This window comes from Typha angustifolia, chromosome 7 (assembly GCF_048772165.1).
Source record: "Typha angustifolia cultivar Huaian chromosome 7, ASM4877216v1, whole genome shotgun sequence".
Taxonomy (NCBI): Eukaryota; Viridiplantae; Streptophyta; class Magnoliopsida; order Poales; family Typhaceae; genus Typha; species Typha angustifolia.
In genome coordinates, this window is record NC_133245.1 from 9,804,854 (window position 1) to 9,819,694 (window position 14,841).

At 35.4% G+C, this 14,841-nt stretch overlaps 1 protein-coding gene across 8 annotated transcripts in view; it reads right to left on the minus strand.

The window, feature by feature from the left end:
• LOC140763915 (uncharacterized) overlaps positions 1-14,841 on the minus strand; it is a 65,061-nt gene that overhangs the window by 31,611 nt on the left and 18,609 nt on the right. The window lies entirely within an intron of this gene.

Consider the following 14,841-nt stretch of genomic DNA (forward strand, 5'->3'; position numbering starts at 1 on the left):
CGAATGCAATTGCAACAACCATGTACATATGTTGACTTCTGATATTTCATTGTTCGATGATTAGGATACTTACTGCAGACAATGCTCAACATTGCCTACTTTTATTGAGGCATTGATGCTTTACAGGTTTGATATATTGGATATACTTGTATTCTGGAAGTTTTTTCCACAATATTTCCTTGAGAATAATGACTGATATCTGATTTGTGAACTGGTTTCATTCTCTCATTATCTGGACTTGAAAGATGGTGGGAAACTTGAGAAGCGCTCTGACATGATGCTTATCTATTATATATTATGCATTCTGTGCCACTTTTCTTGTTTTGGACTGATTTAATTCTTACATTTCATATGAATCTCAATATTTTTTTTCACTCATATACCTCATGTAGAAAGCTATTTACACTGTAGAGCTTTACAATAAAACACTGTGTTCTCAATCATGCTTTTATACTAAATTTTTCTCTGAAGTGTGAAGATCACTGTTCTCTCTCTGTTTTTTTTTTTGGTTACAATAAATTAAGCTTGCTATTTTCTCTGAATAGATTGCAAATCATCCTAGCATATATGTCCTGGATACACCAGGTGTATTGGTTCGTAGCATTCCAGATATGGAGACAGGTCTAAAGCTTGCTTTGACAGGTATACCTTAGTTAGCTTGCTTCTTTGTGCCTATGATTAGGTGATTCTCATGCGTCACTGGTTTTAATTTTTTTTTTCTTACGTACTTATATTCTTCTGCTTTTCTTCTGGTGAGATGAGAGTGCATTAGTCATTTCTTCAGATGCACATCTTGCATTGGCTCTATAATCTATATGTACCCTTGGCTTTTAGTTGTCTTATAGTATTGAAAAGAAGAAATGGGAGAGAATGCTTCATCTTTTTTGGTAGATGCCCTAAGAATAATAATGATATCGTAAGGGTGGGATCTCCAGCCTCAGGAATTCTTGCCCATCCTCAACTTTTCTTGTTTATCAACTTGTCTTGTTTACTTAACATTTTCTTGTCCAAATCATCTGGTCCGAGGCAGATTTCTTACTACATTTAATGCTAAACGCGCTTGAATGCCATCTAAAGTTGTGCAACTGAAATTATATCACCCACCTCCAATCCATCCTCATCCTTTATCTCATCTTCTCCTGCTTTCTATTTCTGTAGGACACCTCTCTACACCTGGAAAGTTGGCAACCCTCTGTCCTTTGCCTCTTCCTGCTTTTGCCATGATGAATCAAAACAATTAAGGAGAGAAAACTGTTTTACACAGCAGTAGCAGACATTAGTCTGACTGAATGCTGCTGGTAAGTGGTGATCTTTTTTATTTTCAGTATCTGATAGGCTCTCAGTTTCACCCTCGATCTTTGTCCTGTTTCTGACATCTCACTTACTGCCTGTCTTAGTCTAACTTGATCAAGACCTAATACAGACCTAAAACACCACGAAAAAGAGGTCCTTTGGAAATGGCGTTCGAAGGCCCTATCAGGCTTTCAAACACAAAATCTCGAGGCCAGAAGGCCACCTGAGGCGTTCAAAACGCCTCTGAGGCTGAATACGACCTAGACTTTTTACATGTTTTTGACTCTTTGAATTACTTTAGGAAGTGAGCTAGCCTATAGCTCTATTCTTTGAATTACTCTTTGAATTACTTAGGCAGCCCCTTTGGCATAAATTACTCTTTGAATTACTTAGGCAGCCCCTTTAGCATAAATTATTTGGGTCAAAAACCTATCTCTCAAGTCTCTATGTTTTTCTAACTATCTAGAGCTCTATTCTACCACAATTATCTTGTCTATCTTTTAGATCTCTCCGATTGCTCCCCTCGTCCCAAAGGCCAACTATCTTCTCTACCACATAACCTTCAACCCAGGTTATCATCTCCATATTCACCTCTTTTCACCAAACCACCACACCATCATCTTCCTCTCGTTCTTCTCATCAAGTTTGACTATTTACACGTCCAAATCCATCTTTGAATTCAAAAGTTAAGCTCTGCCCTAATTTAGTGAATATTAATTCTAGATTTGACATTTCTTGATTCAGACCCTTAAAAAGGTTCGTATCAAGATCAGCCTAATCCAACTCAACCTAGCTTCTTAAAGTTAAGGCCATGCTATTGGTTGGGCACCTGTTGACGCACTGTCTGAGCTTACTAGATACGTATGTTTTGACAATGTTCCATCAAGTAGGTTATGGTTCTTACATGGTCTGACTAGCTTGGGTTGCAGTCTTAAAGTGAAACTGGAAGGGAAAATTTTTTTTACCTAGTTTCGGACTTTAGAACTAGTAATCATGTTGTAAATTTTAAGCATCTAATGTACATTCTCCTGGACCAAAACAATAAGAAATCGATGCACGGGCAAAAAAAAAAAAAAAAAAAAACTGAAAAGCTGAAGCATCAATTGTATTGAAGAGACTCCGTAATCATGTAGCTGATCATCTGTGGAATTTCACACTGTAGTGGGAAAGTTCATACACTTAAAAGATTATGGTAATAGAAATGGATTAAAGATTTAATATGAACATGTTATTTTTTTTTTTTTGTAAGCTTGGGTTGAGGTTGACCAAATTAATCAATAAGACCTATTAATAATCAAGCCTGGGTTCAAGTCTGACCCAGCTCAAGGGTATCAATCTGCTTACAATAATTTTTTGTCAGTCTTGGCTTAGTTTCACCCTTTTCTTCTCTTATGTACTTAGAAGTGATTATCGGGGGGGCCGGGCCGGGCTTTTCGGGCTAACCGGGCTTATGTATTTGTTCATAGCCCGATCCACCAATCACTCGGGCCGGGCTAGAATAGTCTAGCTCGTTACCGTTCGTCGGCCCGTGAGATATCGGGTTGGCCGGGCCGGGCTCTACCGATTAAGATTTTCAGCAATGAGTTCTCATCGCAAAGAGAAAATTTTTCGGCTTGAAGTCGTGGTGGATTACGCCATGTCGGTGGCTCGGCCTGCATGACCGCTTGCCAACTCCCTCTAGCGAGAAGCACCATCAGAAAGGCCTCGAAGGATGCCTTCATGACCTCCCGGACGGCAAGAGGCTGGGCGCGGTTAGTTAGCTTGCGACTAGGAGCATAAGATTTCGTTTCAACGTATGGAGCATAGGGCGAATTCGGGCCTCGACGATGCTACCGACATATAGTGTGTCATAGAATGAGTGCATGAAGTCGAGGAAGATGAGGCGGTCGGCAGCGAGCTCGGAGATGTGGACGATGGAGGAGTGTAAGGTGGCGTGCGTGTGAAAGAAGTGCGTGGGCGCCATGGTGCGGCGGCATGCCAAACCGCCATGGGGGGACGGCAAGGGCCGATGGCCGCAGCCTCCCCGGGAGAAGGAGAGTCTACTCCGCGCTAGTGCACTACAGCCCACATCCACTAGGCACTAGCATAGTAGCATTACTTGTGGAGTTGTGTCGTTGTAGGTTGTGGCCAGCTGTTGCCAGTTGGCCACCGCCCACTTGGCCTTTTTTTTCTGTTTTACTCGGCCAATTGGCCTCAAAAGTGGGATTTTTAAAAGTTTTATAAAAAACACCCCATATTTCACCATTATTATTATTCACCCAAATTTACACACTACAACTCTTAACAAAAAAATAAATAAAGTAGATAAAAAATTAGAATTAAAATAAATAAAAAAATAAATGAGCAGATGTAAAAGAATAAATAGTTAAACAAATGAGAAATATAAATATTTTTATAATTAAACAAATAGTTACACCAAAATTAGGAGGATTTTTTTGGCATCACTATAGAATGAGTACACCTCAACTAGGTTGGCACCTACCGACCTATCTATCATTTGCATAATTCATCTATTAATTATAAAAAATAAAATAAAATTACATTACTCATTGAGATTTAAGAGCTCAAATCCTATATTTTCTATGGAAAAATGGTCGTCCATTTGCGATCTAGATTCGGCAGTATACTAATCTTGTAGGCACATCAGCGCTTCAATTGTTTCTTTTCCCAAACATGATTTACGTTGATCAATTAATCGCCCACTTGTACTGAAAATAGATTCTGAAGGTACAGTAGACATATGAATGGTCAATATATCACAAGCCATGATAACAACAATTGGAAATCTCATCTCATTTGCCTTTCACCATACTAAAGTATCTATTTCATCCTTACTTACAAAACGATTGTAATATGCTTGAAGCTCAGTGATTCCCCCCAACATTAATGAAGTTCTCATTTTAAATCGGGCAAACAATGACTTCTTAGTACTACCACTTTTAGGAGGAATAACAGAAAGTGAAAACGTAGAGGAAAAAGAATCATATATAATAGAATAATCATTAAAAGCCTTTCAAAATAACTTTTAATAGTTACCACACGAGAAACATAGTCATCTTGTTTGTCTTCATATAAACTATTAAAAATATCAAAAAGGCCGATCTCTTTAAGTTGAGGTTATAATAAAATACCAAAACCAATAAATAAAAGAAAAGGTTCAAAATATTTAGCATATTTAGTTTCCATTTTTTGTAAAACATTATGTAAAGTCCGATCATTTTTAAAAGCAATAAAAAGTTGAATAATATTAACAAGTTGCATACCAACGGTTGTAATTGTAGGAGAATAAGAGCTTGATAATATATTAGTAGCATCAAAAAATATTTTTAAAAAATCTTTTATTTTTTCTGTATTTTCCCATTTAAAATCAGTAAGACATTCTAATTTATTATTAATATATAAAAAAACATAAGAAAGTATAGCTTTTTAATATTCAAGTACTAATTCTAATATTTCATAAGTAGAGACAATAGTGAGAAAATTATGATTAGTTAAATAACTAATAGCTCTATAATCAATGTTTTAAAAAGAGAAAATTGCTTAATTTAAATTGTTTGGTTTTCTCTAGAAAGAACTTAATATAAATTACAATATGTACCTATGATACAACAAATTAACAAAGTATTAGTATTATAAATAAAAAAGTATCTATATCATTCTTCTCGTTTTCTTTTTTTTTTCACCATATTTTATAGTTAATTTATAAGCTTTATAAATTAATAATAAATTTTGCAAAAGAAAAATATGAATTACAATCAAAATTTCGTATAGAGTCTGAATATGAAGAAACTTTAAATAAAAATATTCTAGATTATGATGTCATCAATTTTATCAAATTAGTTTTATAATATTTGGACATGAGATGATTATCTTCTTAATATCTTTTTAAAATTGTGTAGAACTAAAATTTCATAATTTAAATACAAAATTCATACTTAAATTATTAATTTCGTATTTATACTATAAAATTCTAATTCTGTGCAGTTTTAGAAAAATATTCAGAAAATATTAATCTGATGTCCAAATATTACGAAACTAATTGGATAAGATCGATGACGCGCTAGGACTTTTGTATTCAGAGTTCTTTCAAATTCAGAATCTTTCTACAGTGGAATGAAGAATTCCTAGTTTAAGTAGGAAATTTTAATTGTAATTCATTGTCTTTTTAGGTAGACCTTGTAATTTATTTACAACATAGATTAAATTCTCTTTTTAAAACATATTAAAGAGTTATTTTTATTTAATGTATCCTAATTATCTCATCAGTATCTTCAATTAGTCTCTTATTATATGAATTAGAGATTGATTAGAGAGACTTATATTTAAAAAAGAAGCATTAAGAGATAGAAAAAGAAGAAGAAAAAGGTATGCGTGACTTTGTGAAATTCTTATTGTAATTCACAATTTTTTTAACAAAATTCATGATTAATTTATAAAATTTGTAAATTAATTATGAAATGTGGTAAAAAAAAAGGAATAAGTGATATAGATATTACCCTATTCAAACTTTTAGAGACATTTATAAACTAATAATTTACTAACTTGTATTATAAGTTGATACTATAATTTATTTGCAACATAGATTAAATTCTTTCTAGAGGAAATCAAACAAATTGGAGCAATTCTCTCTTTTTAAACGTTAATAACAGAGCTATTGGTTATTTAACTAATCTTAATTTTAGGTCTTGATATCACCGATCTTATCTAATTAGTTTTATAATATTTAAACATTAAATATATCTTATGAATATTTTTCCAAAACTAAGCAAAATTAAAATTTTGTAGTTTATGTATGAAATTTATAGTTTAAGTATAAATTTAGAAGATAATCATTTGACACTTAAATATTATAGAACTAATTTGATAAAAAGTTTTGTATTCAGAGTTTCTTTAGATTGAAAATTCTTAGTTTATGTATGAAATTTGTAGTTTAAGTATGAAATTCTGACTATAATTTATAAAATTTACCATAGATAAAGTTCTATTTTAAAACATTAATTAAGAATTTTTATTTATTTAAACTATCTCTAATTAGTCTTTTACTATATTAATTAAAAGATGATTAGAGAGATTTGTATAAAAAAAAGATAAGATAGGATTAAGAGATAGAAGAAGTAGCAACAGCAAAAGAAGAAGAAACAACATCAGAAAAGAAAAAAAGCAACAATAGCATAAAAAGAAGAAGAAAAAGAAGAGGAAGAGGGTACAAGTCATTTCTCTTTATTTTTTCTATTGTTTCATAAGTATATAATGAGCACTAAATAACTGAATGATAAACTTAGAAGAAAAAATATCTCATTAATATTTAATTATAGAACGACAAACTTAGAAAAAAGGAAAAAAAATGTCTGATGTGCAAAGAAAATAAAAAATGAGCTTGAGTAACAAAATTAAAAACTAACTAGGGCAAATGACCTGCGTTCTTCCCTGCCCTTTTTGAACAAGATTACAAAAGCAATATGATGTCAGCAAAGTAAGATCGATCGAAAGTACAGGGAACTGCGGAGAACACGACAAAAGAAAAAAAGAAGAAAGAACTACTATTTAACATCTGGTATTTTGTCGTCAGTCCAGATTTCCTACTATTCTCTGATTTGTAAAGAATGATATGGGTATAGAACGTTCACATTATTTCCAGGCTGATGTTATTATTCTTTAATATGCTATGACATCGTTGATCCGTTTGCATCTTTCAGGATGTAACCCTTGTTCACTGAATACCTGTTGTTTCTCATTAGCTAAACTTTCATATGAAAAAATGGAATTTGTATGCCATTACTTTTGCATCCGTGGTCCTGCGCTCTTTTCGTGACTACGAGGTTAAACTAGAGGAGTAAATTTTTTTTGGGATTAAATATATTTTACCCTAATACTTATATCCTAAATTATTTTAACTCTTTTATTTTAAAAAATCTTAAATCAATTCCTATACTTACCACTAAAGTAAAATCGTCAGTTTTTATGTCAAAGTTAATGAAGCGCGCTCAAATGACCAAATACCATTGTCGTGTTTATTAGGCAAAATAGATGAGTTTTTGATCTGATTTTTTAACCCATGTTTATTTTGTTCTCGGGATATAATTATTTTCAACAAAACTCAGTTTTAATAAAACTTACTATATAATTGGCAAAATCTAAAAATTAAGAGATTAAGACATGTTAGTATTCTTTGAGGATAAAGAAATATTTATATAAGAGAAAAATGATATTTTCATCCATAAAAAAATTAAAAATGAGACAATTCAGCTCATTATTAAATTTTTAAAATTTTTTAAACATGCTCCATTAATTTGGATGAAAAGCCTAGCGGTCTCACTTCAGTCATAAATACATGAACTAGTTTGAAATTTTTTGAAATATAAAAAAATAAAATAATTTTAGGCATAAGTACAGAAAAATAAAATACATTTACCCCTTTTTTTTTTACTAGAAAAGCTAGTATAGACATATAGTACTAGACATCCATTTCTCTCACCTATATGGGGAATTAACTTCATAACAGATTTACATGGTTTGAATATATGTAAAGGGTTTGATTCCTCTCGGTGGCACTTTATGTTCTATTTGGGGCTTAATTTTTTGCATATGCCTATGCATAAATAGATTTGCAGAAAAAAGCTCCAGTTTCTGGCTTGAGTTTTGAAATAGCAAATGAGAATCTCTTTTATTCATTTAGTCCTGAAAACTGAAAAAAGGCTGTTATATCTCACTTTGCTATGAACAACAAGTATTGCACTACTACAATTATATCTGTTCCTCTTTCTCCTTGGCGTGATTCCCATGAAATCCGCTATTCTTCATCTTATATTGCTTCATCACTAATAATCGAAATGCTTTTCTTCATCTACAATGGTATTATTTGACAACTCTAAAAGATTGTTTTTAACTTCGATCTCTCTTTCTCCTTATTTGTCCACCTCTATCAAGCATTGTTTGGTTTGCATATTCTCAAAAGGAATATATTGTATGTGATGTGATCAATAATTTTTTTCTTTTTTCATGTATATTTATGAAAATATGTGTAGATAAAAGATAGACAATGCACACAATTTACTAATACAATGCATATTATGTTGTGTTTATTCTCTGCAATGCTAAATAGAAGCTAACATAACTTGCACTCAATGGTATGTGTGCATTGACTATATACATTATGCAAGATTAATGCACCTCGACTATAGAAAATGTGCGCATTAAATTATTGAAAGTAATTACTAGAGGACAATATGATGTATAAATTTTGTTAACTAATGCACTCAAAAGATCTATGGAAGATATCATTTTTAAGCAATTAATGATGCATACTATTTCAGGCTCAATATCTTCAAATAAAGTTTATAGAAAACAAAGATATTGTCATAGCATATTGAGTCAGTCATTTGAATGTATTTCAATCTCTTGCAAATATTTATGTTCTTATGTAAGAACCAGAAAAAAAAAATAAATTACGGGTTGAAAGAGAAGGGTGCACGTGCAGTCCCTCCCCTCTCCCTCTCCGGCACGCGACGAGACGTGGAAAGGATTTCATCTAATCCGAATCGGATTAGATTTGATCTTCTCTTAATTTATAAATTAAACCCTAAATTTCTCTCTCTCTCTCTACTTAACCACCTCGGCCCTCTTCTCTCTCTTCTTCTTCTCCTCTTTTGCTTTCTTCTTCCTCACTGTCGGAGTGCCGCTGGAGCCATCGGAGACCACCACGTGACTTCTTGGTAAGCCTTCTCTCACCCCTCAAATTTAATTAAAGATTAATAGAGTAAAGCAAAAATACCTAAATTTGGGTTTCTCGGCTTTATCGGCAAATTAGACCGATCGACGGCTTCGGGTCACAACCGTATCGTCACCGGAAGCTTCGTGCTCTAAGCTCGGTGTCGGTGATATCTTCTAGGAGGCCCTCATGGCTCGGGTTGTGGTTGGCCATGGGTGGGAAGTCCTCCACCGTTGGTCGCCGCGGTCGACCTTCCCTCCAGTGCAGGTCGTTGAGGTCGCTAGGGGACCTCTGACGAGGTCGATAGGCTGCCGGCGACAATGGTCGCCAGCGATGCCCTCTCTCTCTTTTCCTCTCTTTTTTTCTCCTCTCTCTCTCTCTTCGACTTGGGCAACCCGAGTCTAGCCTTCTCCCATTAAGATTTTGGATTCGGGTTGGGTTGGACCCAAATCCAAGGAACCCGACCCGAACCAATTAAATTGGATGGGCTGCGGTTTAGTCCATTTCCGTTTTGGTTGGGCCAAGCTGGGCCTTGGCCCAGCCCGATTAGTTCCATTTTTGGAATGGGCCGGGTCAGAAGTGGCCCAGCCCAATCCAATAGGTAATTAAACCCATTTTAGTTCTTTTTAGTTTTTTTTTTAAATTTTAGAAATATTGATATTATTCAAATTGAAATTTTTATTATTTTATTTATTAAAGGTGGTGATTTTTAATACGTGAGCTAGAGATTTGAGATTCCAGTTGTCTTTTCTAGACTCAGGTGAGTGGGTTCACTAATATATTTATTTTATAATATTTCGTACCTTTGGCAAACCATGTAAATTTTCTGTGTGCAAATTATTTATTTCACCCTTACGTGCAAAAATTTAATTGTTACAATTTCTGTGTGCAAATCTATTTAATTCATCCGTACGTACGAAAATTTAATTATTATATTTTCTGTGTGTATTTAATCATTATACTCAGTGCATCACCATACTTCGTGCAAATATTAAAATTTGTGAAAAGAAAAATAAGACTAGTCTTGGTACGACTTAGAGAACAATCTCGGTATAAATCGCTTGCGATTTTCCGTGGTGACTCAAGTCTATTTGGAAATTTAGGGGAAAGTCCTAAATTAGATCACTGCGGTGACTTTCTTAGGTGACTCTAGCGGGGTTAGGGAACAGTCCTAGGATGAATGAGAAATTTCTTAGGTGACTCTAATTTCTCTCAACGGTTAGTAAAAAAGACAGAGTGTGTTGATCACATAGTGATACCATCTGATGACCCTAATCGGATCAGCTATAAAAGAAAGTCCCGAGCGTCATCTTGAGATGATTTCTATTTGATGTGGATCCACAGGGTTTAGACCCATTTAAGACATATAACAATATAAATATTAAAAAGATGTTAATATGTTAAAACCGTGCAAGGTTACAAGTTGTGACTCTCTCTATTATTATCATTGTTATTATTTAAAGAGCATGTCTGTTGCATATTATTATGGATATTGTTGCTTTTAGTTTAATTTATTCAGCATTAATATGATTTAAAATTTATTTGATTTTCTAGTGGATTCCACTCATCAAGCTATAATTGTTGGCTCATGGATTCTATTTTTTTTGTATTTATTTATCTATCTCGAGTAATAGTTAGCGGGACGACTGAGCGAGATGTATCCGAACTTCATCTCCACTTAGGATTCACCTATTTACTTTTCTACTCTTTTGGATTTTATGCTTTAGATTAAAAGTTTTATTTATTTCGTTTAAAGACTATAAAACATTAATATTGTTTTATGTTCATTGCAATTAGTAATAAATTAAATAAAACAGATCTTCATTTTATTTATTTATTTTGCCATCGTACACGTAGAAAGTACTAATAAGGCTTCGTGTATCTCAAGTATATTGAGATGCATGGCCGGTCATGATTCATATTTCGGGTCGTGACAATGTTGATATCAGAGCCTAAAATTTTGTTATCCTAAATAACCTTAGAGTTGTGTGGAGGTCCGATGGCATAAGCTTAGGTTCGTTATGAAATTTTTATTATATTCAGTAAAATTATTCTTATCTCATTTATAAATCTTGAATGGGCAATATGTATACGTGTCATCATCGACGAGGAGCTGCGGCCTAGAGTTTATCTCCTGACAAGAGTAGGGAGTAAGAGCCGGCTCTTGCTCAAGCGCCAGCTCTTGCACTAATTGCTATTCCTGGTTCGGGATCGAAAATTGCTCCTACCCGAGCTCCTACTCCTATCCAGACTCCTACCCGTGCCCAGATCCCCACTCCTGCCCCAGTTCCTGCTACTCATACAGTGGTATCAGTGCTACAGACCCTTTTTCAAGTCATTGGAGGACAGTCATCGTAGACTCCGGCTATATTAGAGTCAAGACCCCTTAGTCTAGATAGGGGTATAGTGTTTGAAATTTTTTTGAAGGCATCTCCACCTGCCTTTAGAGGGACTATTGATTCGATTGAAATAGAGGCATGGCTGCTGCGAATCGAGAAGATATTGCGAGTATTAGATTGTTTAGAGGATCAAAAGGTTGCCTTGATGACCTATATGTTTGAGGATCGGGCAGAGTATTGGTGGCAGATGATTGAGCACTAGTACATTGGACGAGAGAAGGAGCTGACCTGGGGAAACTTTAAGAGGATTTTCTTCGAGAAGTACTATCCTCGGGCCTTAAATAAAAAGAAATATGATGAGTTCTTTGAGCTGAGACAGGGAGGCATGTCTGTGGTGGACTTTGAGGCGAGGTTCACCAAGTTGTTGCAATTTGTTCCACATATAGCAACGAGCGAGGAAAAGAAAGTTAGCTTCTTCGAGGGTAAGTTGTGGCCAACCATCAGAGATAGGATATCACTATTCCAATGTCAGACACTTCCAAAAATGGTGTCTAAGGCACTCCTCACTTAGAGAAACATTGGGAAGCTTCGCCAAGAAGGAGAATAGCAGCATCCACAGAAGAAGCCGAGGAGGTACCAGGAGCAAAACAGAGGAGGTGGTCAGTCGTCTGGATAGCCCATAAGGGTCGGGAGTGGACCAAACCTTTCTAGGGGAGGTCCCAAACAAAGTTAGCTTAAAAATTGCGCAAGGTGTGGACGCTCTCATTCGTCTAGTGTTGGGTGCAATGGAGTACCACGAAGCTACTACAACTGTGGAAGACTCGACCACTTGGCAAGAGATTGCAGAGCACTACGTGGGGGATGGCGTCTAACTTCTCAGCAAGATCAACAGCATCGACCGTCCCAGTCAAGCATAGCGAACAATAGGCCTCCAACAAATAGCAAAAATCTAGGAGCGAGGCTAGAGAATAAAGGAAGAATTTATACTTTGACGCAGAAAGAGGCTGAGCACTCACCATCCGTGGTGCAAGGTACCTTATCTATTTCTTCCATACCAGCTAAAGTCCTTATAGACTCTAGAGCCTCACACTCTTTTGGTTCACCTAATATTCTTTCCTTATTACCTATTGCACTTGAGATTATGGAATCATATTTAGTAGTGACTACACCCATAGGGAGGACCATACTTTTAAATCTTATTTGCAGATCTTGTTTAGTAGAGATAGACGATCAGAAACTTCTAGTAGATCTTATTTGTCTAGACATGCATGATTTTGATGTTATACTGGATATAGATTGGCTATCTACACATCATACTATAATAGATTGTAGAATAAAAAGGGTTATATTTTCTATCCCGGAGAAGCTAGAATTTTTCTTCCAGGGTGAGCAAAAGATTCCTACGACCAGTATTATCTCAGCACTTCAAGAAAATAGATTAATGAAGAAAGGATGCCTAGGCTTTTTGGCATCAGTAGTGGGCGTGGAGTGTGCAGAGCAAGAGATTCATGAACTTCAAGTAATAAATGAATTTTCAGATGTTTTTCTTGAAGATCTACCTAGTCTTCCACCTGATAGAGAGATAATAGACTTCACCATAGACCTGCTCTCTGGCACTGAACCAATATCAAAGGCATCCAATAGGATGGCACCAGCAGAACTTAGAGAGTTGCAGATCCAACTTCAAGAGTTGTTGGATTTGGGTTTTATTCGTCCGAGTGTTCACTTTGGGGAGCACCAGTTTTTTTTGTAAAGAAGAAAGATGGATCGATGCGTCTTTGCATTGATTATCGGGAGTTAAATAAAGTCACTCTGAAGAACAGGTATCCACTACCCCGGATCGATAATCTTTTTGATCAACTGCAAGGCTCTCAGGTCTTCTCAAAAATCGATTTGAGGTCTGGTGATAATCGATTGAAGATCAAGAATGAAGATATTGCAAAGACAACATTTAAGACTCGCTATGGCCATTATGAGTTCTTAGTGATGCCTTTCGGCCTTACAAATGCGCCTACAACTTTTATGGACTTAATGAACTGGGTCTTCAAAACCTTCTTGGACCAGTTTGTTGTAATATTCATTGACAATATATTGATCTATTCCAAGAGCAGGGAAAAGCATGAGAAACATTTGAGGACAATACTTCAAACTCTTCGTGAGGAAAAGCTTTATGCAAAGTTTAAGAAGTGTGAGTTTTGGTTGGATGAGGTGGCTTTCTTAAGACATATAATCAGCAAGGATGGAGTTAAGGTGGATAAAAAAAAATCGAGGCTGTTAGCAAATGGCCGAGGCCTACTTCAGTATTTGAAGTACGCAATTTCCTTGGATTGGCAGGCTACTATAGAAGGTTTGTGGAGGGATTTTCACGGACTGCCGTATCACTTACTCACCTCACCAAAAAGAGGGTGAGATTTGAGTGGTCAGACAATTGTGAAAATAGTTTCCAAGAGCTCAAGTAGAGATTGATTTCAGCTCCTATCCTTTCACTTCCGACAGAGGGCAGCAACTTTGTAATTTACAGTGATGCATCCCGATAGGGTCTCGATTGTGTTTTGATGTAGCATGGAAAGATGATAGCTTATGCATCTAGACAACTTAAGATTCATGAGAAGAACTATCCTACTCATGACCTTGAGTTGGCTGCGGTAGTTTTTGCACTAAAGATTTGGCGTCACCACCTTTATGGAGAATCTTGTGAAATTTTCACTGATCACAAGAGCCTCAAGTATATCTTCACTCAGAAAGAACTTAATTTGAGGAAACGCAGGTGGCTAGAATTAATTAAGAATTATGATGTTAGTATCAATTATCATCCTAGGAAAGCAAATGTGGTAGCCGATACTTTGAGCAGAAAATCATCAGAAGGGCACTTATCAGCACTTACTTGTCGACAGTATATTATTGAAGAATTCAGACGGTTGAAAATTGAAGTAACATCAAATCCAGAGAGAGTAGCTATTTGCAGCTGGCTAGTGGTCAAACCTACACTTTTAGATCGCATCCAAGCTGCTCAATTAGAGGATGTCAACCTCAAGATCTTGGAAGGATTAGAAAAAGGAGAAGCTCCTAGCTATTTGATCTGTCCTAGCCAGTAAAAAGTTAAAGAATGAAATTATATCAGAGACTCACAGTTCAGGATTCGATATCCACCCAAGCATCACAAAAATATATAGAGATTTGTGAGAAAACTTCTGGTGTAATGGCATGAAAAAAAACATAGCTAACTTTGTGGCCAGATGTCTCACTTGTCAACAAATTAAAGTTGAGCACCAAAAGCCTACAGGGATGTTAAAGCCTTTGCCTTTATCAAGATGGAAGTGGGAGGATGTGACTATGGACTTTGTCTCGGGACTTCCCCGCACTAGATCAAATCATGATGCAATTTGGGTGATCGTGGACAAACTAAGTTTGCTCACTTTTTGGCCATTCGTATGACTTACTCCCTAGATCGTTTTGCATAACTTTATATTAGGGAGATTGTTCGACTCCATGGCGCACCTT